This window comes from Balaenoptera physalus, assembly GCF_965194825.1.
Source record: "Balaenoptera physalus genome assembly, chromosome: 12".
NCBI lineage: Eukaryota > Metazoa > Chordata > Mammalia > Artiodactyla > Balaenopteridae > Balaenoptera > Balaenoptera physalus.
This window is the reverse complement of record NC_138897.1, coordinates 10002742-10029815: the sequence shown is the minus strand read 5'-3', so window position 1 is coordinate 10029815 and position 27074 is coordinate 10002742. Positions and strand designations below refer to the sequence as shown.

Here is a 27074-nt window from a genome sequence, read left to right as displayed (position 1 = left end):
AGCATTAACCATGTGTCAGATATAAAACTTCTGCAGGGGTTTTTGGGCAGCCATGGAGAGTAGAAGGTATATGTGAATCATGGTTGATATACCTACAGGGGCGTCAGGATTTCTGGTGACAGCAGTTTCGCAATTCTGCATAAGACTATCTCTGAAAGGAACTTTCTAAATTTATAAAGTTCTGACGTTCTTACAAAGGTACTAAAATATCTTTATAAGAGTGGCTCTCCTTCCCTGATCCCTATGATCCCAGGAATAAGTTGATGATAAAAATGTCCATTATTTAAGTTGGAGAAGGATTCAGCTTCCACTAGTTCCTGGAATGCTGTGAATCCTAGAAAACCATGGGCAGCGTAGAAAGATGCATTCAGAACATGCACATATGGCAATTATAACACGTTAGACTCAGTCTTCCAGGCTAGGCTTAACTGGCTAGCTGCCCAGGATAAATGCAGGTGTTGAATAAGAGTAACTCTAAAGCTTTGTTGTATTTATCAGGTATGATCTGAAAGAGAATTTTCCAGATCTCTGAAAACAAAAAATGTTAAGAGAATAATGAAAATCCATTATGAGGCAATTGGACAGGAACCATATACAGCGTGCTGGAGATAGAATGGTTGAAATGGAGGAAGGGTGGCTGTGCCTGGGGTAATTCCCTGAGCCAACTGAAAGAAAATACCACCTCATTTTCATAAAAAAGGGTACTTCTTTAAGGCTAATATCCCCAGCCCAGACTCAGTGGACGTACAGGAAAGAATTTTATTCGATGCACCCTCTTATAAAAGGTCTCTTCAAAAATTATTTTTACTTAATGTGTCCTCATCTATATAATGTTAATTAATGCATCTCTACTATAATCCAGGTTCTCAACGGGACCCTGGGGACTCAATGCCTCACTGATCATCACAGCTGAGAAATGTACTAGTGTCCTAAGCAGGCTGATTCAGTTTTAATTGCTGTCCTAAAGGACAACTAGTGCACCTTAGCTTTTTGTTGTTTTTGTTATTTATACTTTTGTTACTAAGTTGTTGGAGGAGTTGGTCAATTTACTTTGAGACTGGTGGACTCCATTTAAATAGGAGTAATGGCAAGCTACAGTTTGATGGCAAGGATTATAAGGGTTATAGTTGAAAATCATCATCTGAAGAAGTGAGAATAACGATTTATAAAAGGGAAACAAGTGAAGCACAATCAAAGCCTTAGGAATGCTAACATGTGCAGAAGGCAGAATGGCCATTCTGTGATGCTTCAAAGAACAGTAAGAGGAAAGTCAGGAGGAAATTATTGGGAAGCATACTTTATGTGAAAGTATTTTCTAACAATTGGTATTGACCAGAAGACAGACATTGCTGAAAATATTCAAGTAGAGTCAAAGGAATTATATACCCATATTAGGATTGGAGTTCATTTTTAAGAAGGCTTTTTTTTTTTTTTTTTTTTTTGAAGAGGTTAAGAGCATAGGTTTTAGAGTCAGATAGATTTTGGATCAAATGCCAAACTTACTACATAGTAGCTCTCTTATGTTGGGCAATTTACTAATCTTTCTAAGTGTCAGCTCAACCATTTGTGTAGCATAGATAACTATGTCTGTGTAGCCATGACAGTGGATGGCTAACTAAGGTAAGAATTTAGAGCAGTGTTTGGCATGTGGTAAATTTTGTTAAGATTGTACACTGAGGGCACATAAATTAGGGAATTATCTGGATTTCAAAACTATAACCCCCATTATTATCTATAATTTATTGCTATATATTTATTATTTGTTAAGGATAATATTAAAGAATACACCTTCTGATGATCTACTGTGAAATATTGGGAAAATATTAGTCCCAAAGAAGAAAATCATAAAAAAATAAAATATTAAGTGTTATGTATTTCTAAGAATTCTTGTCTCAGGATCTGTGATTGTTAAGTAATGATGAAATATTAATACATAATCCTTTATATCTCACAAATATTACTTGAGACAGACTGGAAAATATCAGGTGCAATTAAACTGTAAATCTGTAAGACTTAGACAAAAGGTAAATGTGACATATGAATGAAGTTAAGTGATATGTAAAAAAATCACCACCATCTACACCATAAAATGCTTACAGTTGAATATTATAAATTTACAAGACAAATTCCAAATCTCAGTTTTTTACGCCCTATAGCAATATTTTCCACTGAAAATATGTCAAGCGATTCTCAGTACACCCAAATATCTCAGTTGCTAAGCAACTGCTAATGAATTTTCCACCAAAAAGGTTTAAGACCAGACCTCTGAGATATCAAATACTCACACAGCCCTTGATGCTTTTGCAAATGTCCCTCTACTGTAGCATGAAAAAGTTACTGTAAATAATAAGTATCTACTGATTATAGCATAGTATTGGGAGAAAAGCAAATAAAAATCATTTTAGTTTACTGTTCCTGAGTCTCTTTTATAACTTTTCCCCCTAAGAACATACAGATAATTTAACACCCATAAGTGTATTTTGTAAAAAATTAATATACCCCAATGACTTCAAATTTCCAAATTTTATGATTAAAATTTTGAATTTGTGTTATTTTTATTTAATAATTTAATTCAAGTAACTTAAATGTAATGATTTTATGTTTACTGTAATTGTGATTGTATCATTAAAAATACATATAATTTTTATACCTAATACCAAAAAAAATCTTTCCTTACGGGAAATTCTGATTCATACAGAGGCACTGTGTGGGTTAATTGTTTCTCTGAAGTAGATTGTGTATGCACGGATTCTAGAAATGGAAAATTATGAAGGAACGTATGATCGCAGTTAGCACAATTTTTTGTTTTTCTCCAGCTACACGTGCAGGAATGGAGTAGTAAATTTTAGATTTATCCAGGGTTATGTATATGGAACTTAATGAATGTGAAGGAGAGGAAACAGCCCTCACTGGAAAAGGCTGCATGGGATACGGTGGTTTTTATGAAGAGCCAGATAAGAAAACAGATGGTAAAGATTTAGATAATCTGATAATCTTGATATTTTTCAACAGTGTTCCTATATTAGCCTTCAGTTGCTATGTAGCAACTTACCATGCACTTAGTGACTTAAAGCAACACACTTTTGTTGTCTCATCATTTACATGAATTAGAAGTCTGAGCATGGTTTGCTTAGGGTCACAGGTGACAATCAAGGTATCAGCCAGCTGTTTTCTCATCTGGAGTCTCCATATAGGGAAGAGAATGCTTCCAAGCTCATTCAGATTGTTGGAAGAATTCATTTCCTTGTGGTTGTATGACTGAAAGTCCTGGTTTCTTACTGGATCCAGCCTCAGGTCTGGAGGTCCGCCGCAGTTCCCTGCTCTGTGGCCCTTGACATAGGTGTTTTCTTGCAGAACAGCATGAAAATATTTCTCTTCAGTTGGAAAAAGCAGATTCTCATGACATAATCAAGGCAGTGACATCCTATTGCCTCTGCCATATAATGTAAACTAACGAAGGGAGTGGCATTCTATCACCCTTTGTACATTCTGTTGGGTAGAAGCAAGTCACATATCTTCAGGTGGTGAATGGCACTGGGTGTGATTCACAGGGTTTCATTTAGGGTGTGTCAGCTGCAGGATCCAATTGGTTTTCATCTCTTCTTCTGCTTTCTTGGGTTGATTCTGTCCTCCATCCTGTTACTTGCTTTGGCCAATGGAATAACAGCAAATTTAATGCAAGCAGAGACTTGAAAAGTGCTTGCATTTTAAGACTTGTTTTCTAGCCTCATCCACCAGAGGGCAGACAGCAGAAGCAAGAAGAGCTACAATCCTGCAGCCTATGGAACAAAAACCACATTCACAGAAAGACAGATAAAATGAAAAGGCAGAGGACTATGTACCAGATAAAGGAACAAGATTAAACCCAAGAAAAATAATTAAATGAAGCGGGGATAGGCAACATCCCAAGAAAAGAATTCAGAATAATGATAGTTAAGATGATCCAGGACCTCAAAAAAAGAATGGAGGCAAAGATCAAGAAGATGCAAGAAATGATTAAAAAAGACCTAGAAGAATTAAAGAACAAACACCTAGAAGAATTAAAGAACAAACAAACAGAGATGAACAATACGATAACTGAAATGAAAAATACACTAGAACACATCAATAGTACAATAACTGAGGCAGAAGAACGGATAAGTGACCTGGAAGACAGAATGGTGGAAACACTGCCATGGAACAGAATAAAGAAAAAGGAATGAAAAGAAATGAAGACAGCCTAAGAGACATCTGGGACAACATTAAACACACCAACATTCGCATTATAGGGGTCCCAGAAGGACAAGAGAGAGAAAGGACCCGAGACAATATTTGAAGAGTTTAGAGTTGAAAACTTCCCTAACATTAGAAAAGAAATAGGCACCCAAGTCCAGGAAGTACAGAGAGTCCCAGGCAGGATAAACCCAAGGAGAAACATGCTGAGGCACATATTAATCAAATTGACAAAAATTAAAGACAAAGAAAAATTATTAAAGGCAACAAGGAAAGAATGACAAATAACATGTAAGGGAACTCCCATAAGGTTAACAGCTGATTTCTCAGCAGAAACTCTACAGGCCAGAAGGGAGTGGCACGATATACTTAAAGTGATGAAAGGGAAGAACGTACAACCAAGATTACTCTACCTGGCAAAGATCTCATTCAGATTCTACAGAGAAATCGAAAGCTTTACAGAAAAGCAAAAGCTAGGAGAATTCATCACCAACAAACCAGCTCTACAACAAATGCTAAAGGAACTTCTCTAGGCAGGAAACACAAGAAAAGGAAAAGACCTACAAAAACAAACCCAAAACAATAAAGAAAATGGTCATAGGAACATACATATCAATAATTGCCTTAAATGTGACTGGATTAAATGCTCCAACCAAAAGACACAGGCTCGCTGAATGGATCCAAAAACAAGACCCATATACATGAAGTTTACAAGAGACCCACTTCAGACCTAGGGACACATACAGACTGAAAGTCAGGGGATGGAAAAAGATATTCCATGCCAATGGAAATCAAAAGAAAGCTGGAGTAACAATACTCATATCAGATAAAATAGATTTTAAAATAAAGAATGTTACAAGAGACAAGGAAGGACCCTACATAATGATCAAGGGATCAATCCAAGAAGAAGATATAACAATTATAAATATATATGCACCCAACATAGGAGCACATCAATACATAAGGCAACTGCTAACAGCTATAAAAGAGGAAATCGACAGTAACACAATAATAGTGGGGGACTTTAACACCTCACTTACACCAATGGACAGATCATCCAGACAGAAAATTAATAAGGAAACACAAGCTTTAAATGACACAATAGACCAGATAGATTTAATTGATATTTATAGAACATTTCCTTCAGAAAACAGCAGATTACACTTTCTTCTCAAGTGCACACAGAACATTCTCCGGGATAGATCACATCTTGGGCCACAAATCAAGCCTCGGTAAGTTTAAGAAAACTGAAATCATATCAAGCATTTTTTCCAACCACAACACTATGAGATTAGAAATCAATTACAGGGGAAAATAAAATAAAAAATACAAACACATGAAGGCTAAACAATGTGTTACTAAATAACCAAGAGATCACTGAAGAAATCAAAGTGGAAATTACAAAATACCTAGAGAAAAATGACAATGAAAACACGATGATCCCAAACCTATGGGACAGAGCAAAAGCAGTTCTAAGAGGGAACTTTATAGCAATACAATCCTACCTCAAGAAACAAGAAAAATCTCAAATAAACAACCTAACCTTACACCTAAAGGAACTAGAGAAAGAAGAAAAACCAAAACCCAAAGTTAGTAGAAGGAAAGAAATCATAAAGATCAGAGCAGAAATAAATGAAGTAGAAACAAAGAAAACTATAGCAAAGATCAATAAAACTAAAAGTTGGTTCTTTGAGAAGATAAGCAAAATTGATAAACCTTTAGCCGACTCATCAAGAAAAAGAGGGAGAGAACTCAAATCAATAAAATTGGAAATGAAAAAGAAGTTACAATGGACACTGCAGAAATACAGAGCATCATAAGAGACTACTGCAAGCAACTCTATGCCAATAAAATGGACAACCTGGAAAAAATAGGCAAATATTTAGAAATGTATAACCTTCCAAGACTGAACCAGGAAGAAATAGAAAATATGAACAGACCAATCACAAGTAATGAAATTGAAACTGTGATTAAAAATCTTCCAACAAACAAAAGTCCAGGACCAGATGGCTTCACAGGTGAATTCTATCAAACATTTAGAGAAGAGCAAATACCCATCCTTCTCAAACTCTTCCAAAAAATTGCAGAGGAAGGAAGACTCCCACACTCATTCTACTTGGCCACAATCACACTGATATAAAAACCAGACAAAGATACTACAAAAAAAAAGAAAATTACAGACCAATATCACTGATGAATATAGATGTAAAAATCCTCAACAAAATACTAGCAAACAGAATCCAACAACACATTAAAAGGATCATACACCATGATCAAGTGGGATTTATCCCAGGGATGCAAGGATTCTTCAATATACACAAATCAATCAATGTGATGCACCATGTTAACAAATTGAAGAAAAAACCATATGATCATCTCAATATATGCAGAAAAAGCTTTTGACAAAATTCAACACCCATTTATGATAAAATCTCTCCAGAAAATGGGCATTGAGGGAAATTACCTCAACATAATAAAGGCCATATACAACAAACCCACCACAAACATCATTCCCAATGGTGAAAAACTGAAACCATTTCCTCTAAGATCAAGAACAAGACAAGGGGGGCTTCCCTGGTGGCGCAGTGGTTGGGAGTCTGCCTGCCGATGCGGGGGACACGGGTTCGAGCCCTGGTCTGGGAGGATCCCGCATGCTGCGGAGCAGCTGGGCCCATGAGCCACAATTGCTGAGCCTGCGCGTCTGGAGCCTGTGCTCTGCAACAAGAGAGGCCGTGATGGTGAGAGGCCCACGCACCGCGATGAAGAGTGGCCCCCACTTGCTGCAACTGGAGAGGGCCCTTGCACAGAAACGAAGACCCAACACAGCCATAAATAAATAAATAAATAAATAAACCCACCCAAAGTTTAAAAGAAAAATTGGATGAATGATCACCTTAAGGCAAGCAATGAGTATTAAAAAAAAAAACACACACTAATTAATAAATACAGTTTAAAAAAAAAAAAAAAAGAACAAGACAAGGATGTCCACTCTCACCACTATTATTCAACATAGTTTTGGAAGTCCTAGCCACAACAATCAGAGAAGAAAAAGAAAGAAAAGGAATACAAATCAGAAAAGAAGTAAAACTGTCACTGTTTCCAGGTGACATGATACTATACATAGAGAATCCTTAAGGTGCTATCAGGAAACTACTAGAGCTAATCAATGAATTTGGTAAAGTTGCAGGATACAAAATTAATGCACAGAAATCTCTTGCATTCCTATACAGTAATGATGAAAAATCTGAAAGAGAAATTAAGGAAACACTCCCATTTACCACTGCAACAAAAAGAATAAAATACGTAGGAATTAACCTACCTAAGGAGACAAAAGACATGTATGCAGAAAACTATAAGACACTGATGAAAGAAATTAAAGGTGATAAAAACAGATGGAGAGATATACCATGTTCTTAGATTGGAAGAATCAACATTGTGAAAATGACTATACTACCCAAAGCAATCTACAGATTCAGTGCAATCCCTATCAAATTACCAATGGCATTTTTTTACAGAGCTAGAACAAAAAATCTCAGAATTTGTGTGGAGACAAAACATTCCGCATAGCCAAAGCAATCTTGAGGGGGAAAAAAACGGAGCTGGAGGAGTCAGACTTCCTGACTTCAGACTATACTGCAAAGCTATAGTAATCAAGACAATATGGTACTGGCACAAAAACAGAAATATAGGTCAGTGGAACAGTATAGAAAGCCCAGAGATAAACCCACGCACCTATGGTCAACTATTCTATGACAAAGGGGGAAAGCATATACAGTGGAGAAAAGACAGTCTCTTCAGTAAGTGGTGCTGGGAAAACTGGACAGCTACATGTAAAACAGTGAAATTAGAACACTCCCTAACACCATACACAAAAATAACTCAAAATGGATTAAAGACCTAAGTGTAAGACCGGACACTAAAAAACTCTTAGAGGAAAACATAGGAAGAACACTCTTTGACATAAATCACAGCAAGAACTTTTTTGACCCACCTCCTAGAGAATGGAAATAAAAATAAAAATAAACAAATGGGACCTAATGAAACTTCAAAGCTTTTGCACAGCAAAGGAAACCATAAACAAGAAGAAAAGCAACCCTCAGAATGGGAGAAAATATTTGCAAATGAAGCAGCTGACAGAGGATTAATCTCCAAAATTTACAAGCAGCTCATGCAGCCCAATATCAAAAAAACAAACAACCCAATCCAAAAATGGGCAGAAGACCGAAACAGAAATTTCTCCAAAGAAGATATACAGATTGCCAACAAACATATGAAAGGATGCTCAACATCACTAATCATTAGACAAATGCAAATCAAAAGTACAATGAGGGATCACCTCACACCGGTTAGAATGGGCATCGTCAGAAAATCTATAAGCAGCAAATGCTGGAGAGGGTGTGGAGAAAAGGGAACCCTCTTGCACTGTTGGTGGGAATGTAAAATGATACAGCCACTATGGGGAACAGTATGGAGGTTCCTTAAAAAACTAAAAATAGAATTACCATATGACCTAGCAATTCCACTACTGGCCATATACCCAGAGAAAACCGTAATTCGAAATGTCACATGCACCCCAATGTTCATTGCAGCACTGTTTACATTATCCAGGTCATGGAAGTAGCCTAAATGCCCATTGACAGACGAATGTATAAAGAAGATGTGGTACATATATACAATGGAATATTACTCGCATAAAAAGGAATAAAATTGGATCATTTGTAGAGATGTGGATGGACCTAGAGACTGTCATACATAATAAAGTAAGTCAGAAGGAGAAAAATGAGTTTCATATATTAACACATATATGTGGAATCTAGAAAAATGGTACAGATCCACTGGTTTTTAAGGCAGAAATAGAGACACAGATGTAGAGAACAAATGTATGGACACCAAGGGGGGAAAGTGGGGGGGGGGTGAGATGAATTGGGAGATTGGGATTGACTTATATACACTAATATGTATAAAATAGATATCTAATGAGAACCTGCTGTATTAAAAAATAAAATAAAATAAAATTCAAAAAAAAAAAAAAAAGAACTGCTTTTTCTTGGAACCCCATTACTATTGGAAGAAGCCAGGCTAGCATGCTGGGTAGTGACAAAGTGTCACACCTGAGAGTGAGGCTGTCCTAGGTAATGCAGCTCCAGCCACTGCATCAATTGATCACAAATGCATGAGTGCCCAGGAGAGATCAGCTGAGCCTTCCCAGAGCAGCTGGCATGCCTCTGTGACTTTACAGCTCCACTGAGATTTTGTCTACGTACTCTCTGCATTCTTTCAATAAGATGGAATTTTATATTTTACCCCTGAAACTTATATTTAATTGTCTTCTGTATAACGGTATCTGTGTAGATACCTGTCATGGATTGAACTGTGCCCTCCTCAAAAGATATGTTGAAGTCCTGACTCACAGAATCTCAGAACGGGACCTTATTTGGAAATAGGGTTCTTGCAGGTGCAATTGCCTATTTTTAATGCATTTATGTAAGCTTGGTATTAAGTCTTCTTTAAATATTTTATATAATTTACTAGTGAAGTCATTGCAGCCTATAACTTTCTCTGTGGGAAGGTTTTGCATTAGAAATTTAATTTCTTGAAGATACAGTGATACAGAATTTCTATTTCTTCTTATGCCAGTTTAAAAAGTTTGGCTACTTAAGGTAATTTTTCCATTTCCTCCAAGTTGTTGAAATTGTTACCTTAAAGCTATTTATTATACGATGTTTAGTGATGTCCTCTTTTCTCTTCAAATATCAATATTATTTTTTAAATCCTCCATTAAGTTATTTATCATATTTATCAATCTTTCTGTAGAAACAGCTTTTGAGTACATTAATTCTTTCTATGTTTTTCTTCTCCACTTTATGGATTTATATTCCTTTAATGTCTATTCCTTTTATCCTCTACTTTGTACTTTGAGTTTAATTTTCTCGTTTGCTTAACTTCTAAGGTAAAATTTTAGATAATAAATTTCTGCGGTTTCTTCTTTTCAAACGTAAGCATTGGATTGGCCAATTTCCCTGCAAACACTACTGAGCTGCATTCCATGGATTTTGCTGTGTTGTATTTCTACTTTCATTTGATTAAAATATTTCTAATTTACTGAGTGATTTCCTCTTTTATTCATGTGTTATTTAAAGTTATAATATTTAATTTTGGGGTATTTGGTTATTTTAAAATGTTTTGTTATTTATTTCTAATTTAATTCCATTTGGTCAAAGACCTTACTCTAAATGATTTTAATATGTTTAAATATATTGAGACTTAGTTTTCACAGCATACGTTCTACCTATGAATGGCATGTGTGACTATTCTATGTGCATTTGAAAATTTATAATTTGATAACTCATTTGAGTTCGCACACCTTGCCTCTGATCTTCTAATATCTGTTTTTTCAGTTCACTCACCAAGCATATATACAGACCATTTCAAACCTTCCCTAATCTCCTCAAATTTCTAAACTTTCTCCTCTATTTTTCACAGAAAATGACCTCACTTCTCACTGCATAGCGCAAATAGACGGTCCAGACGGGAGTGCTCTCACTTTCTGATACCAAATATAGAAACCTATTTTCCTTTTCACCTGATAAAGTAGTGGAGTTTTTCTTCCTATCAAAGACTAATCCCTTTGCTCAGAAACTTGTATCTCCCTCTCTTTCATAAACCTTACCCCAAAGTATATCCCTTATCTCTCATATAGTTTAAGCCTTTCAAGTAGTTCTTTCCCACTTGTTATTAAATTTGCTGCAACTAAGGAAGAATAAAAAGCAACCCGACAACTAAACCCCTTTCTTAACTGCTCATCCTCCTGGTGTTACCATCAGATATGTTTTCTCTCCCTCATGGCAAAATTTCTCAAACATTTTTTCTATAGTCTATTTATTTCCTCACCTTCTGTTCATTCCTCTCCATACAGAAATTTTACTGTTTTCCTTTCAGATAGTGTTAGTTACTCTAATACATTGACTAGAATTGTCTGTCTTTTCATTAACACATGGCATTTATTTCCCCCAGGTGAGAAAGGGTAATCTCAGACTAGTGTCAAGGACCATACAAAGTACTTGTAATCATATACTGCAAGGAACAGACTCGTGGATACAGGCTGTTCAGTCTGAGCTGACGTCACCATTCAAGTAGATGGTGGTCAGAATTCTTCAAGGGACGGAGTGAGGATTTCCATGATTCCTTTTTCATCCTAAATAGAAAACATAATGAGAGCTGACTGAATCCAAGTTCTTACAATAAATAAATAAATAAATAAAAATAATGTAGATTATAATAATAATAATGAGAGAATATAATTTTGGTTATCTGTTTTGAAATATTGCTGTTATTGTGCTAATGTCTATATTCTGATAGCATATGCAGCAGTCTTTTACATTCTTTCTAATCTACTTCTAATTTTAATACACTATGCTTATATAAACTGAAGTGAAACACTGCTAGATTGACATCTTGTTATCACTGACCCCACAGAAATACTTCTAGGAAGTAACTTTGCTTTTCATGGCAGTATAGTTATTTGCATGCATTCAAAAAGAACGTTCTCTGTTTTGCCAGGTTATAATTATACAAATCCATTGCACAATAAAGATTATATTTTGAGGATTATGTATGAAAATAACCCTTATTTGGAAAGCGAACTATTGTGCAACATTATTGTAAATCCTTTGTGGGACAAGTGCCTTCCTGGGAAACTGGTATAGTGTCTCCTCTGCGTCTTGAAGCATTCACAGTAGGGAAAGTCACTTTCTGGCATGTCAGAAACCTTAGCAAATTTGAGGAAATGCAAAAAGAGAATAACTCACCCACGTTAAAATTTCTGTAGGCAAAACTTGGTAAAGATGAATTTCTTGGTTTTGATTTCCTAGCCTTGGAATATACAAATAACTATGCAAAATAGAAACTATTAAAAATGCAACACTACTACCCTTAAATAATATCTAGTGTGAAATCTTAGTATGGTTCACCAAGTATTTGCATTAGGGTTATATTTTTAACATTTTTAGGATTATCCTCTGTCAGCTTATCTGATTGGAATTAATGATAGAGATCAGTGCCTTGACTATAATTCTCTTAACCAGATTAGTCTCTGAGAACAGGCTAGCTTCCAGAAAGAAAAACAGGCAACTATAAAGGACCTGATTCAGGAAAGGATAGGTCATGGTCTAGAAGCATATTTCACCAGAAAATTTACCATATGCAAATGGTAAAAAATTATACAGTTAAAAAAGTAACAAACTCAATAATTAAATATAAAAATGAGCAGATCTCAAAAATTTAATGCCAAGTAAAAAAAGTAAAATCAGCGCAATAGGGGGTGTGTGTTAGAGGAGTGCCAAAAAGAGTAAGAATGGGTTATGAAAGCAGGGAATAGAAACTAAAATATAACAAAATCAATTTAAAATGGTGACATCTATACAGCCAGGACTATGATTTGCTGTAAAGGAGAATGATGATCAAAATGAATGAAAGAGGCAAGAGATGAAGTTGAAAATTTATGTAGAGACCAGGTTGTGCAGGGCTTTATAAGCCATAAGAAAAGTTTAAGCAGACTAGAGACATCAGCTGATTCATATTTCAAATTGATGACTTGTATTGCTGTGTAGACTGAATGGAAAGGGGATAAAAGAGGTCATTGCGGGTCCACTGCAGTAGTTCAGGTGGAAGTGTGGGAGCAGTGAGGGATCAGAGATGAGATAGCAGATTGGAGTAGGAAAGGGGCAGTGCAGGAAGAAATAAGTGATTGGATTCAGATAAATTTTGGAGTTAAATCACCAAGCTTCCTGATTTTCTGCAGTGGACACTGGAATGTGTGAGGATGTGGCGAAGAACAGAGTTCAATTTTGACTTTCAACAAAGTGGGACAGGAGATCTATTAAACAATTCATAATTTTTAAAATTTAGATTGGGTAAAAATTATGAATGCCTATTTATATATACAGATTATATCAGTGTATTTATATACAGATTGCCTTTAATCTTCCTGGCTAGTGTTGGTCCTGCTACACAAACAAACAATATGTAAGACCCACTCTAGCAAGATGAAAAATAGATACATTCAGAGGAGTATAAACTAATAGGTCTGAATTTCTATGGTAGAAGTAGGGAAAAGTATTAAGTGAATCTATGTTAGAGGTAGATAGTCTCTAGAATATGTAAATCAACCATATATAAATAGAATGTCATCCTCTTTTAAAGGACTCAAAAATGGACCTAGTAATAAGATATTGTTAAAATTGAGTATTCATTTCTGAATAAACAAGGAAAGAGCTCTTAATTTCCTATAAAAGGAAAGGTACTTTCTCAACTTGCTGAAAATTATCTACCAGAAACTGCTGTAAACAAAATACTTAATGATGAAACGTTAGAAGAAATTTCATTAAAGTCAAGAATAATTATTATACACACCATCACTATAATTGTCCAACACACGAGTAGCATACTGGAATAAATTATCTCTCACATCAGCAAAACTCATGCAGACAATAAAATAAGCAGAATTCATCATACAGACACTCCCTGAGAACATTCAGATTAAAGAACTATAGAGAGCTTCTTAAGTGGATGGCATGAAGGAACCTTCTGATTAATAACAGGAATACTTGAAACATATATACCACTTACTAGACACAGTTCTTATTTTTTCAAACATATTAACATTTCTAAAACCCTCTCAACAACCTTATGAAATTGGTACAATTATTATCCCTGTTTTATATATTTAGTAAAATGATATATGGAGATATTAAGTTGACCAGAATCAACTTACTAGCAAAGATCCAAACACAGGCAGTCTGGCTCAAAAGCCTGTAAGTTTTAATCACTAAACTTTCTCACTGGCTTGACACATTTACTGTAACACTTATTCCCATCGTGAGCAATTCTTTGTTCTACTGCCTAATCATTCCGTGCTTTTGATTTCTTAGACAACTCTAAGTAAGTTTTATGATTATTGTAATGCAACATGAAAGAAATCCCCCAAAATATCTCTTGCTGTATTATTGTATATATTTAAAAGTGTGTCAATCTAATGGTCAGTCAACTAAGAAAATATTAGAAAATCATCCCCTACAGGCACAGATTTTAGGACTCTTGTCCTTGCAGCTTCCCTGATATAAACTCTTCCAATTATGCCCCCTCCATTTGTTTAGAATATTTATTTTCATCGTTAAACTAGAGCATATGGTCAGACTCAAGGAAACCTGTATACTCTTTATATAATTATTTATTTTCGTTAATAAATGATACTCTTAAAAACGTCAGGAAGAGTGGTACTTGGGAATAACAGTGCCTTGAATATCATGTCCTTTCTAGTGGAGCAATTGATTACCCTCATCAGTGTGCACAGACTGGAAAGTATTCATTGATAACTCTGAATGGAGTATCCATGTCCAAAACAAGCATTGCTAATAATGAACTTACAGTTAAATTCAGTTGCATTAAATTTTAGGACTGAGTTTCTAATAGTGGTATTTTCAGGCTAACACAATAATTAGGAAAAAAAACATATCTTTAATACAAAGTGTTAATGAATTTCTTGATATTAACTGGTTTTTAAGCAAACAAGAAAGAACTTTGCCAAGGTCAAGATTTTTCAAAGACAGTGAAAAGAAATAAGATAATTCACCTAAGATCACAACTATTGCTTTCTTAATAAATAAGGTTAAGAATATTTTATAATATGAGCAAAAACCTAAATAAACAAGAAAAAATTAGGTGAGATACACCCGTTATTTGTATTCTATTTTTTAAGCTTTATTGAGATATGTGACAAATAAAATTGGAATATGTTTATACAGTGTGATACACAGTCAGTTTAATTAACACATCAGTTACCTCGTAGATTTACCTACCTCAGAAAACAATTAGCAAAATAGCAATAGTATGTCCGTAACTATCAATAATTAAGTGTAAATGGACTAAATTCTCCAATCAGAGACGTAGAGTGGCTGAGTTCATTAAAAAATGAAAACAGACCCAACTATATGCTATTTATAAGAGACTCCATTCAGCTTTAAGGGAGACGTAGGCTGAAAATGAAGGCATAGAATAAGATATTTGTATAATAATTTTATCAATCTAAGGAAGTCTATCTAAAACAGAGAATTTATTTAAATGAAAAAGAAGTATTCCTAATTACTTTTCCCTACCATTGTGCATATGTTTTAAGGAAAGTGATACATACTATAAAAATACAAAAATTATATATAAGTAATTAATTTTATTAGTATTAGTAGGTGCCAACTCAGTAACTCTATAGCATTATAAAACATATATACTTTGTTACATGCTAAGTATATCTTGAAAGTAACTACTTTCCCACTTCCTCTCCTTACTCCTTCCAGTGCCTTCTTTACATACCTACAAAAGAGATCTTAAACATGTGAAGCATTACTGCTCTCTTGCTAAAGTTTTTGCATGACTATTCATTACTTTTAGAATTAAGTCCAAACTACTTAAATTACCTACGTGAGTCTACGTATTTCTTTTTCTAGTCAATCTCTTTGACCTCTTATGCATCCACGTGCCCTATTCAATACAGTCAAGTCACATTGGTTTTCTTTCAGTTGATCATTCTCAGTTCTGTGCCAACTCAAGGCCATGGATACACTGTTTCTTCTACCTAAAAATGCTATTACCCTCAGGATTTACGTGGGTAGTTCCTTCTCATTAGTTACAGCTCGACAAAATGACATCTCAATAGATACGGGAAGTCTCCTTTAAAATCCTCAGTAAAGAATTCCCCCTCGCATATTATTTGTCAGACCCTTGTTTTTTTCTTCACGTTATTTTATTCATTTGTGTTTACCTCTTTCTGTCTGAGTCCTCTACTAGAACATACATTCTGTGAAGGCAGGAACCATGTCTGTCTTGTTCAATATTCTTAGCTCCTGGCCAAGCAGGTGAACTATAAATATTGGTTGAATGAGTAAAGCAGTGATGACTAATTGGAAAATAGCATTTTTTGTAAAACAAATCTGAGAAATGACAGATGAAAAACAGTGGCATTATATTGTATTCCTATAAGCTGTGTAGCTTTAGGTCTAAAACCTTTTTTTTTTTTAATTTAGGAGTGAGAATTTGATTGATAATAATATTGAAATTCTTCACTCTAATGAATTTCTTGAGGTTACATTTTAAAGCCTATTTGCTTATTCTGTAAATCTTTTTCTCCACATACCTTTTCTCAGTTTGGTATATATTAGGCATGTCCAATTTGCTCTGTGTAAATTATAACTCATAATTCCACCCTCTCATCCAGGTCTATTTATCTCCTAGTTTTTCTATTTTAGTAAAAGACTCCACCATCCACAGAACCCACAAGTCTTCTTTAATCGTACTCTTTTCTTCACCCCTTAGAGCCAGTCTGTCAGCAGGTCCCAACTCTGACCTGCTGAAATCCCAACTGTAAAACATGTCATGACTCACCCTGCTTCGTTTTGGCTGTACACTTTCCACCTTAGATCAAGAGGTTAGCAAGTGCCAAGGCTTTTGCTAGAATGACTGCCTTTATTGTCTGATGGTGTGGAAATCACTATGCAAAAGGAGCAGAACCATGGTGACAAGAATGAGAAGAGATGTTTATATGCATACTGAGTGGTGTTTAAGAGATATTCTGTTCTGAAACACCAGAAGGACTGGCATAGTGACTGAAATATATGTACGTATAAGGAGAAATGTGTGGGAGGGTGAGGGAGTTACATGAATGAGTAGCATCATTGAAACAGCATCACAGAAACAAATGACATTAGATTGCAGAGGGGTTGTCTTTCAGGCCCATGTATATTGTATCAATTAGACTCTCAGTGTGCTTGGGTCTGTGGCACAGGTTCAAGTTCTTCTGTGTATCTCTTGTAGTATCTTGGGCACCTGGACCATTAGTACAGTGATATTATCTTAATTATTTTCTGTGTTTTACAGACTAGAAAATTCAACATCAGATAAGGTAAACAACTAGGTTACAAGAAAAAGTAACCCTCAATTTGAAACAAATGTTTTCTGACTTTGAAGTCTGTACCCTTTACACTGTACCACAATGATTGGCCCGTGTCTTATTCATACTCATATCAACAGTGCTAGTATTACATCTAATACTTACTGGAGCCTGTTTAATTTAACTTATAAACTGATACCACTTCAGTATGAAGAACGTTCATTTTTTTTACAAAGATATTTATATTTCTCACTGAGTAAGGACTAATTTAGTCAATTGATCAACATTTGGCAGTGAATTACTGAGCTAATGTTTTAGCCAAAGCTCAGCAGGGCTTCTATAACATCCCCACAGATGTTCATGGTTCATACATGATTCACTTGTACATAGTCTGCTTCCCATAAAAATAATCTAAAATCATTTTTTTCATCAAATTAAAAAGCCTTCCATTCATATACTTTGATGGCTACTAAATTACAGTGTCAGCATACAGATGTGAAACTGAAGTATATTTAGAGAAATGGCAACACTGAAATAAATGAGTTCAGGTGAATAATTACTTTCTATCTGTAAGACTGGGAATTTCTAATATATCATCTGCCTGTTCCAACAATGCAGAAAGGAAGAGTTAGTTCTTTGCGAATTGTTAATTATAACCCTTAATAACTGATTGCAAACTCTCACTAGAGTATATATTACTTCATTATAAATTGCACTCTGGAAACATGACATTTTAAGGAAATACAGTGAGAGATTTGCTTGTAAAAGTTATTCTACCTAGATATTAATCATAATTAAATTATTTTAAAAATTCTGCAGTTAGGTCCACAATATCTACATAGGTACCTGCAATATCATTAATGAGAATTTCAGTGATACTGACTTCAAATCTCCTTTTACTTCCACCTAGTAAATATTTGCATGCAATTCCTGTACATTATTCTCTACAAAGTTTATTATGGAGGACTACTCCTCCAGACATTAGTTATTAGAAAGCACAACACCAACAATTTTCATTTGACTATTCAGAGAAGCTTTGTGTGGTTCTAAGAAAATGTCCAGGGAGGTGGGAGTGAGCATCAAAGCTGGTAGGTTCCTGGCGTGGCAAATCTTCCTCCTGGTGTTCAAGACAGACTAGCTTGTGCCTTTACATGATCTTTCAAGGTTATCTCTGTCAGAGTATGGCACAGTATTTGGGGGATACAGATGGCTTACATCTAAGCTAGCTGTGTATTACTCCTGCAAGACAACTCTAACTTTAGAACTAGATCAAAGACAATAATTTATATATATTTTTAGGACATTTCCCAGATAACATGTTCTGAGTTATTACTGTTGTATCTGATACTGTACTCAATATTTTAACTGTGCTATGTTAATAGCCTCAAAGGTTGCATAAGGGAAGTACTATGATTATCTTTATTTGCAGAGGGGAAACCAAGGTTCAAGGAGGCTTTGTCACTTGGTCTAGGACATGTAATATGTGAAAGCCGTGATGACTTTGTTCTAGACTGTGTTCTAGGAGGGGGCTGATTTTTTGTTCAACAGATTTATGTGCCTTATTCGCTGTTATAATTCACCTGCTTTAAATTATACATGCCATTTTAAGAGTTGTACTTTCAGCATTCAATTATTTTAATTTGCTTTAAATATAAAATGTTCAGAACTAGTGAACTAAGTCATCTGTATTTGAAATCATAAAAAGCTTTAAACATATAGAGTTCATCTTATCGTTGCAGCAATTAAGTGGGTTCAAGTGGAAGTACAAAAAGGGTATTAGTCCCTCATTATATTTTAGGAATATTATCCCTGTTGTACCAGTTTGTCTAAAATGCAGCTGATAAGCTATTTAAATATGAAATGTGTTTTAGCTGATAAAATATCAGTAAAACTAAAAATGAATGAATGCCGTGTAAAAGCCAGGTTAATTAGGAAATGATCCCTCGAGTACCTTCTGGAATATAATGGAATTAGTGATTTCAACACTTTATGTTGATGCAAAGCCAAGGAGCCATGAAGAGAGAGTTTTATTCTGATAATTAGAGAAAGCAGTGTTCCAAGGCACTGGGAAGTTATGAGGTCAGGCTCTCTTTTATGTTTGAATCAGCTCCAAAATGCCATTTACTAGTACTATGCAGCTCATTTTTGAAGATTTTGAAGATTTTACTATCATTCAGTACCTCATGAATCCTGAATTTTAGCATTTTATGGATATTTTTCTTTTTGTTCTAGAAACATTATCCTTACATCATCAAGCTGAGTCTGTATCCATAAAAGAACAATTATGAGAACTGAGTATTTTTAAGTATTTGAAAGTGCTTTGTAAATATTAATGCACTTTATCATGCTCACTTTTACCTGAGAATTTAAGTAGGTATATGTATGTATATGTATACATAAAACATGTATTCCAAATATTCTATTAATATGTGGTTAAATATTGTAAATTACTCAATTTTAAAAGATGGGATAAATATATATATTTTCTATATAAATATATCACCATACAAATATTATTTGTAACTGACATATAAAGAGAGTGTCTATAAACCCTTCTTCCTTTCCTCTTTTCATTACAGTATTATTTACTCTTTTCCCTATAGCCCCTCTTCCTTATTAATTTTACTAGTCTGTGTTCAACTTTTACTTACATATAACTAATATGTTATTCCAAACCTCATTATTTTTCTAAAGATCCCATCTTAATACTCAGCACCTCACTCACAGCAGGAAGTCTTGCTCCTATATCATTGGAAAACATGAAAGAGGCAAAGTTATTTATGGTACACCATGGGCTATATTCATCTTATCCAGTAACTAAAAGTATTTCCAATGAATCTGTACATTTTTTAATACCCTCTGTAGTGTGATCCTATGGCCAAACTGTCTCAGAGCTTATTTTTTAAAAACACATTCTTTAAAAACTCAGGGAAAAAAATAGTCATAATTATAATCTGGATTGTTACACAGTTTACTAGAGTGAATGGAAACCTGAAATTGCACATGGTCACTAGGAAGACAATTCTTACTAAAAAAAAAAAAAAAAAAGGAATGAGTGAGTCACCACCTGAGGTCATTACCCAAGCTTGATCAAAACCGTATTTCCTAAAATGTAAGAATCTTGGATGGTATTGGACATGAGTGATGTAATAATATCCAAATTATCAAAACCATGATAATTAAGATTTTTAAAAAAACTTAAACAAAAGTATAAAAGTAACTTATTGTCACATGGATGACTTAAGTGAGGAAAAAAATAAGAAAGAAAACAAAAAGAAAGGGCTAATGTATCACTATGGGAGAAACACTTAAGGGTTTAATCTCACACTATATAAAAAAGTAAGCTCAAAATGGATTAAAGGCTGAAATATAGGAACTGAAATTATAAAACTACCAGAAGAAAACATAGGGAAAAAATCTCTTGACATTGGTCTGAGCAAGGAGTTTTTAGATATGACACTGAAAGCACAGACAACAAAGCAGAAATACATTAAACTAAAAAGTCTGCACAGCAAACAATCAACAGAGAGAAGGGTAACCTATAGAATGGGAGAAAATATTTGCAAATCATATATCTGATAAAGGGTTAATACCCAAAATATGTAAGAAACTCATACAACTGAAAAGCAAAAAAACTAGTAACACAATTTAAAAATGGGCAAAGGACCTAAATAGATAGTTCTCAAAAGAACACATACAAATGACCAAAAATGTAAAAAGGTACTCAACATCACTTATCATCAGGAAAATGCAAATCAAAACCACACTGAGATATCATCTCACATCTGTTAAAATGGCTATCATCAAAAAGATAAAAAGTAAGTATTGGTGAGAATGTTGAGAAAGGGGAACCCTCGTACACGGTTGGTGGAAATGTAAATTGATACAGCCATTATGGAAAACAGTAAGGAGGTTCCCCCCACCAAATTTAAAATAGAGCTACCATAACATTCAGCAATCCCACTTCTGGGTATATATCCAAAGGCAATGAAATCAGTATCTCAAAGAGATACCTGCGCCCCCATGTTCATTACAGAATTATTTACAGTAGCCAACACATGGAAACAACGTGTCCATCGACAGACGAATGGATAAAGAAAATGCAGTATATAAATATACAGTGGAACATTACTCAGCCATAAAAAGAAACGAAATCCTGCCACTTGCAACAACGTGGATGAACCTGGAGTGCATTGTGCTAAGTGAAATAAGGCAGACGGACAAATATTGGATGATCTCAGGTATATGTGGAATCTAAAGTAGTCAAACTCATAAAAGTAGAGAGTAGAATGATGGTTGCCAGAGTCTGGAGCAAGAGGGAAATGGGGAGAAGGTGGTCAAAAGGTACAGATCTCTTTAGTTATCCAAGGTGAATACGCTCTGGAGATCTAATGTCCAGCAATGTGACTGGACATAATAACAATGCAATAATAACAGTGCAAATCTAATTCAATTGATTTATATGGTTGCTAGGACACCTCCTGGTAAATTCCTCAGAGTTTGTTCATTTTTGGAGCCAAGCCATATACAGCCAAACCTGTTGAAGTGGATGGAGCAATGGAAACTGGGCTGGTAAAAGGGTGTGACTTCCAGAGGCAGATAAAAGATCTGAGATTCCGTAGCGAGCAGTGGTTCAGCGTGTAGGCACTTTCATAAATCCATCCTCCAAAAGGATTCACGCCAAACTCTCTGACCTTTCAATTCCCAAGATGCCTTCTGTGTGGAGCGGGTCAGGGAAGAAGGAGGTCATTTACCTGCCTATATGGTGAAAGAAAGGCAAGCGTAAGCAAGGAGAACAAAGGATGGCAAACATTTGTTCCCTGAGAGCAGAGACTGGGGCTGCTTTGCCCAACATTTTATTCCACATTTTCTCACACAGTTTTTGACACTTAGGTGATCCTCTATACACGTGAGATAAATGAACATTGATAATAGGAGTAGGACTTTGTGTAGCAATCCAGAGACCAGCAGGAAACTTTTTAGAGAACTTGTTAGCAAGAAACTTGGTAGAGAACTAATATTTAATATATTTAGAGAGTCAAGATTTCAAATGTGTAAGGTTAAGCAAAAATAATTCTTACCATTTTCCTTTTGAAAAACTAAGTGTATCTCAATGGTTTTATAACAGTTAATGACATAAATATGATAGCCAATGTATCCATGATCCTTCATCTCTTTGTGTGTAGAAAAAAGATCTTAACCATTAGACTCTAATGCCCTAACCCAGTGGCTCCCAATTATGAAATGCACAGACCCCAAACATGCCCACGGGTGTAAACTGGAGAAAATAGTTTCTGTATGACAAAATTGTAGTTGAAATACTTATCAAAACAATATAGACTTTGATGTCAATATGTCGATATATACATACACAAATATATAATTGTACAATATGTATTTCAAAACCTGGAGAAAAGTAACTCTCTGTATCAAATTGGGACTGTCACACCCTATTTTAAGCAAGGATGAACTGATAAGAGGTATCTAAAAGCAGATTTCAGCGATATTTGTAAGGTAGCTGAAGTCAGGATTGGTGCAATTTATGCTACGTAGGCATAAAAGGCAACCCATTGCCTGCTTCTCTGGAATAATAATTCCCAAAATGGTTACTTTGAGGGAATAAAACTTTTTAAACATACGCCTTCCAATCTCTGCAAATAATACTGCAGAAGCCTTCAGTTAAGATGCCTCCCTCCTTTTAAGTGAGTGTCACTGATATCTGTCACGTGGGCTCCCAACATCGCCTGAAAGTTTGTTTCACTCAGATTGGCTCATATTTTAAGGGCAGTCACAACATGATCAAAATAAATGTCTTTATTTTTTTAATACAGCAACTATTCCCCAAATCTTATTTTACTCAGTACTTATGTACCTGTTTCTGTGTGTCTTTATCAATAAAGCAAATCTTCATCTTAAAACCAAGAATAACACCATGAAAGTCAAATCCTTTCACCTATCAAAATTGGCAGAAAATTTTCTGACAAAGTAATAATTGCCACCGGATGCTTCAACAGCTCTGCTGCAGTTATCATTATAGATTTGGTGACAGTGAATCTTTCTGACATGACATTATATAAATTAGGGTATAATGTGTTAAATTACTGCCCCAGCAGGAGATGCAGGTCTGAAAGAAGAAACACTCAGAATCTTGAGTATCAGATAATCAGAAAAGATAAATTATTAGAGGTCAGTTAGTCCATTATGTATTTATTTCCCTGATAAATGACATATAAAATAGATATTTTGCATTCTAATTCAAAGATTTTAAAATATAAATGTGAAATAAAATTGCAGTGAATTGACTCACCCTTAGACTGACTATAATTATCTCTGATTTCTTAGCACATTTAGTTGACAACAAAAAAATCCAACAAAGAACTTTGGGGTCACTATTTCCTTTGGAAAAAGGAGATATATTTCATTTGCAATGTTGCTGATATTAAAAGCGGATATATTTTCTGACTTAAACACTGTTGGATTTACTGGCACTTTAAGAATAAGCAAGAAGAGCTTAAGAAGTTGTTTTCTGTAATTGGAGAAATGCTTCGTCTGGAATTCTTGGAACCAAGTTTCCCAAATTGTTTTGCATTTTTTGCATTTTGGCTTCTGACCAGATCAAAATATTTTGTATTTGTGAAGGCCCCGCTGAGACTGTACAAATCTGGTTGGAGTAATTGGGTATGTTGGACTGTATTGTACTGACTATTCAGAAAGAGAGTACTTAAGTGACGTGGACCATCTTCTCTAGTTTTTGTAATAGAAACTAATTTCTTATGTTAAGTACATGCTTCCTTTGTATATTAAGGAGCTTTAGAAACCTGCTCTTTTGGTTGGCTTGGGAATTTGAGAGTGAACTTCCTGGCAATAGAACACCATCAAGAATCCAGAATCCAAAGTTAGTGGAGAGATAACATATACCCAAAGGCAGACACCAACAGAATCTAGAAACGTTGCAGTAGATATTTCTACTCTGAGTGGTGATAGATGCACTGTGTGTGTGTATGGCAAAATGTTGTTAGCCTACTGAATATCATATTACTATCTGTCTTGAATGTAGTTTGTCTCTGTCATAGAGCTGGGCAGAGAATTCCAGCTCTGATTCTTTTCGTTGGAGACTGGCACCAGTTCATATTTTCACAGTCAAGCACACTGACAGAGAAGGATCTTCCTGGGGCTTTCTGAAGCTAGAAGGCAAAATATTTCATGTGAACTCAATTGATATTTCTTAAAACAGGTGTTTTGGAAAAATGACACGGAGTCTGATAAAAGTATGTCAGCTTTATTTAATGTCAGAAAAATCTCTTTGAGACAAAGCAAGATCTGTTTTTCCATGGCTCATTGTAAAACCTGAAATGATGTTGGAAAAGGACTATTCTGAGTAAATAATGTCTTTAACTTTGAATTTGTAAATATTTTTACCGTTTGAAAGGGTAAGTTAAACGTCAATAAAACAGAAGACTTTATATCAGTGATGAAATTGCTTTAAAAATAATTTTAAAACTATTTGTTTTATTTTCAGTGTAAAAGCCTACAATTTACAAAGTGGTACTAGATTAATTTCTAGTTGAATATGATAACCACTTGTTTTTTAACCTTTGTGATCTATTTTTTAATTAATTTTTAAAGCAGTATTTGCAAAGAAGTTTTTATCAAATACATAGCACAACTGAGAGTTGTCATACCTTTTTCCATATAACTGATTTAGTCTATTCTTTGAATACATAAAAGTGATTAAAAATGTCGCTTACACACAATAGGAAAATGTGTTCATTACCATGATAGAATATTGTCTGAAATCTACAGTGCTCAGTAGCTTTTCTTCTACACTATTCAGGTTTCTCCACCTTTGATACTGCTGTCTGCAAGGACTCTGCCCAATCTTCCGTAAAGGGCTAGTCCTACTGGAGATCTTCCACATCTGCCAGTAGGGGCTCTTATATCTTCATATTCTTTCTTCCCAAGGTTAAATTAATGGCCTATATCAAATCTCATGACCTAATGTCCACATGTATCATCCTTAAATGAATACAACTACTCAATATTTCCATAGCTATTGAGTTTTACTGAATCATACAAATCAGTTCCTCTATAAAAATAGACAGCAAATTCAGTTTAGCCTTTTATTCTCCCACGTGACCTACTATGTTTTCTAACCAGCCTCTCTCCCATTCTCCATTTGCATAGATTTAAAACAAATGTACCCTTTTCAGATATTCTCCACCTCGCTGCAAATCACATCAACTGTGACCTCACTTTCCTGTACCAATTCTCTAAATGAACATTCCTTTTCACCCACTGGTTTCCTTTCCCTTCCTGGTACAAAGGGTCCCATCCCTTTCCTTTTTATATTCTATGATAATTTGTCTTTGTTGTTTATCTACTTATAGTCCATTTTCTTTTAAACATTCTTGAACCCAACATAAAAAAATAAGAACAAATTAAAACTCTCTTCCATCATTCATTCTCCTCTTCTTCTTTAGCTCTAGTGCCCACTTTTCTGCTGTAATTGTTAACAAACTTTTCTGTGCATACTCTTTCCCTTTTGCTACTTCTGTTTGCTCTGAAATGCCCTTAATATTAACCAGATGTCCAAGTAACAAGTAGGGTGCATAATCATAGCTATTTTAGAATTATGACACATGGATGTTCTCAGAGAAAACAGGGAGGAGTGATTGCTCACCTGGAGTAGCTGAGCAATTATTAATGTATTTGTTGCACTAATTTAGAAGTACATCCTTGGCTGTGTAATAACTGCCAGTATAGTCTCACAATGTAAATTATAATCTTCTTGAAAATTGATACTATTTGTTAGATTTATGTATTACTTTACTCAATAAATAGAAGTGATTAGTCACTATTTTATGGGAAATGAGAGAAAGTGTACATATAAATGCAAGTGTAAATAGAGTCCCTAAGCACAGCACCTTACAGACTTCTGAGAAGCTCAGAAATATCACTATAAGTGCACATTGTTCTTTTCTAGGGTGATTTACCCCCAGCATATCTGGGTCATAGAACTTGTGCTGACAGAAGGCAGGATCATAATGAAAAAGCATTGTATTGCCTAAGGAATGTTAATGAGAATTATACATTTTAAAAGGCTTTTTAATGTACTAATAATTTTCTTCTTTCCAAATAGCTTTGGATTTTAGAAAAGTCAAGTATTATCACTACTGATCTACAGACGAAAGAACGGACACCTAAGAAAGTTAAATAACATTGTAGGTGATATCAAGTTGTGTGTTGTATTCAGTTATGAATTGGAACTTGGCTTTGGGCTTTGAATATTGCTTTCTTTCTATCTCATTAGTCACAGTGGCTCCCTGTCAGGTGGTTTACTTCTTCTAGTCAATATGCCAGCTTCAGAAGCTCCAGAAGAGAAGCTGAGAGAATTTATGGCCCAGGCAAAGATGCATCTCTAAGGTGGCAACAGAGGATGGCAGTCAGCCTAGGGCTCTGGAAGGTGGAGAAGGATGAGTGGGCCTGAAAGAGAAGGAACATCACCAGCCTGCCCCCAGCCCAGCATCTGAGAAGCTGACCAAATGGACCAGCCTCACCTTCCATGAATAATCAATGGTGTGAATACCTCAGGTCCAGACCTATATTTCTCGGCCGCCCAGGGGGCCAGGAAAATTCTGACCCAGGAAAAGAACCCTCCTCCAAAACTCATTGTTGAAGCAGGGCTCATTCCCAGGCTGGTGGAGTTCCTGAAGACATCACCGCTGTTTGTAGCTAGAGGCAGCCTGGGCTCTGACCCATTTTGCTTCAGGGACTTGGGAGCAGACCCTAGCCAGCCACTGGGGAAGGGCGGGGGCATCCAGCCCTTGACTGAGCTCTTGCCTTCCTCTCATAACTGTGTGTGAACAGGCAGGGGGGGCTCTTGTTAACAGAGCAGGTGATGGCCCACAGTTGAGACATCATCTGG

General features: G+C 35.3%; 2 long non-coding RNA genes across 2 annotated transcripts in view; one reads left to right on the top strand and one right to left on the bottom strand.

The window, feature by feature from the left end:
• Positions 1-27074, top strand: part of LOC309639119 — a 1037414-nt gene that overhangs the window by 763521 nt on the left and 246819 nt on the right. The window lies entirely within an intron of this gene.
• LOC309639130 overlaps positions 6766-27074 on the bottom strand; it is a 590998-nt gene continuing 570689 nt past the window's right edge. The window contains exon 2 of the long non-coding RNA XR_014251492.1: positions 6766-6992. This is a non-coding gene — a long non-coding RNA (uncharacterized lncRNA). The remainder of the gene's footprint in view (positions 6993-27074) is intronic.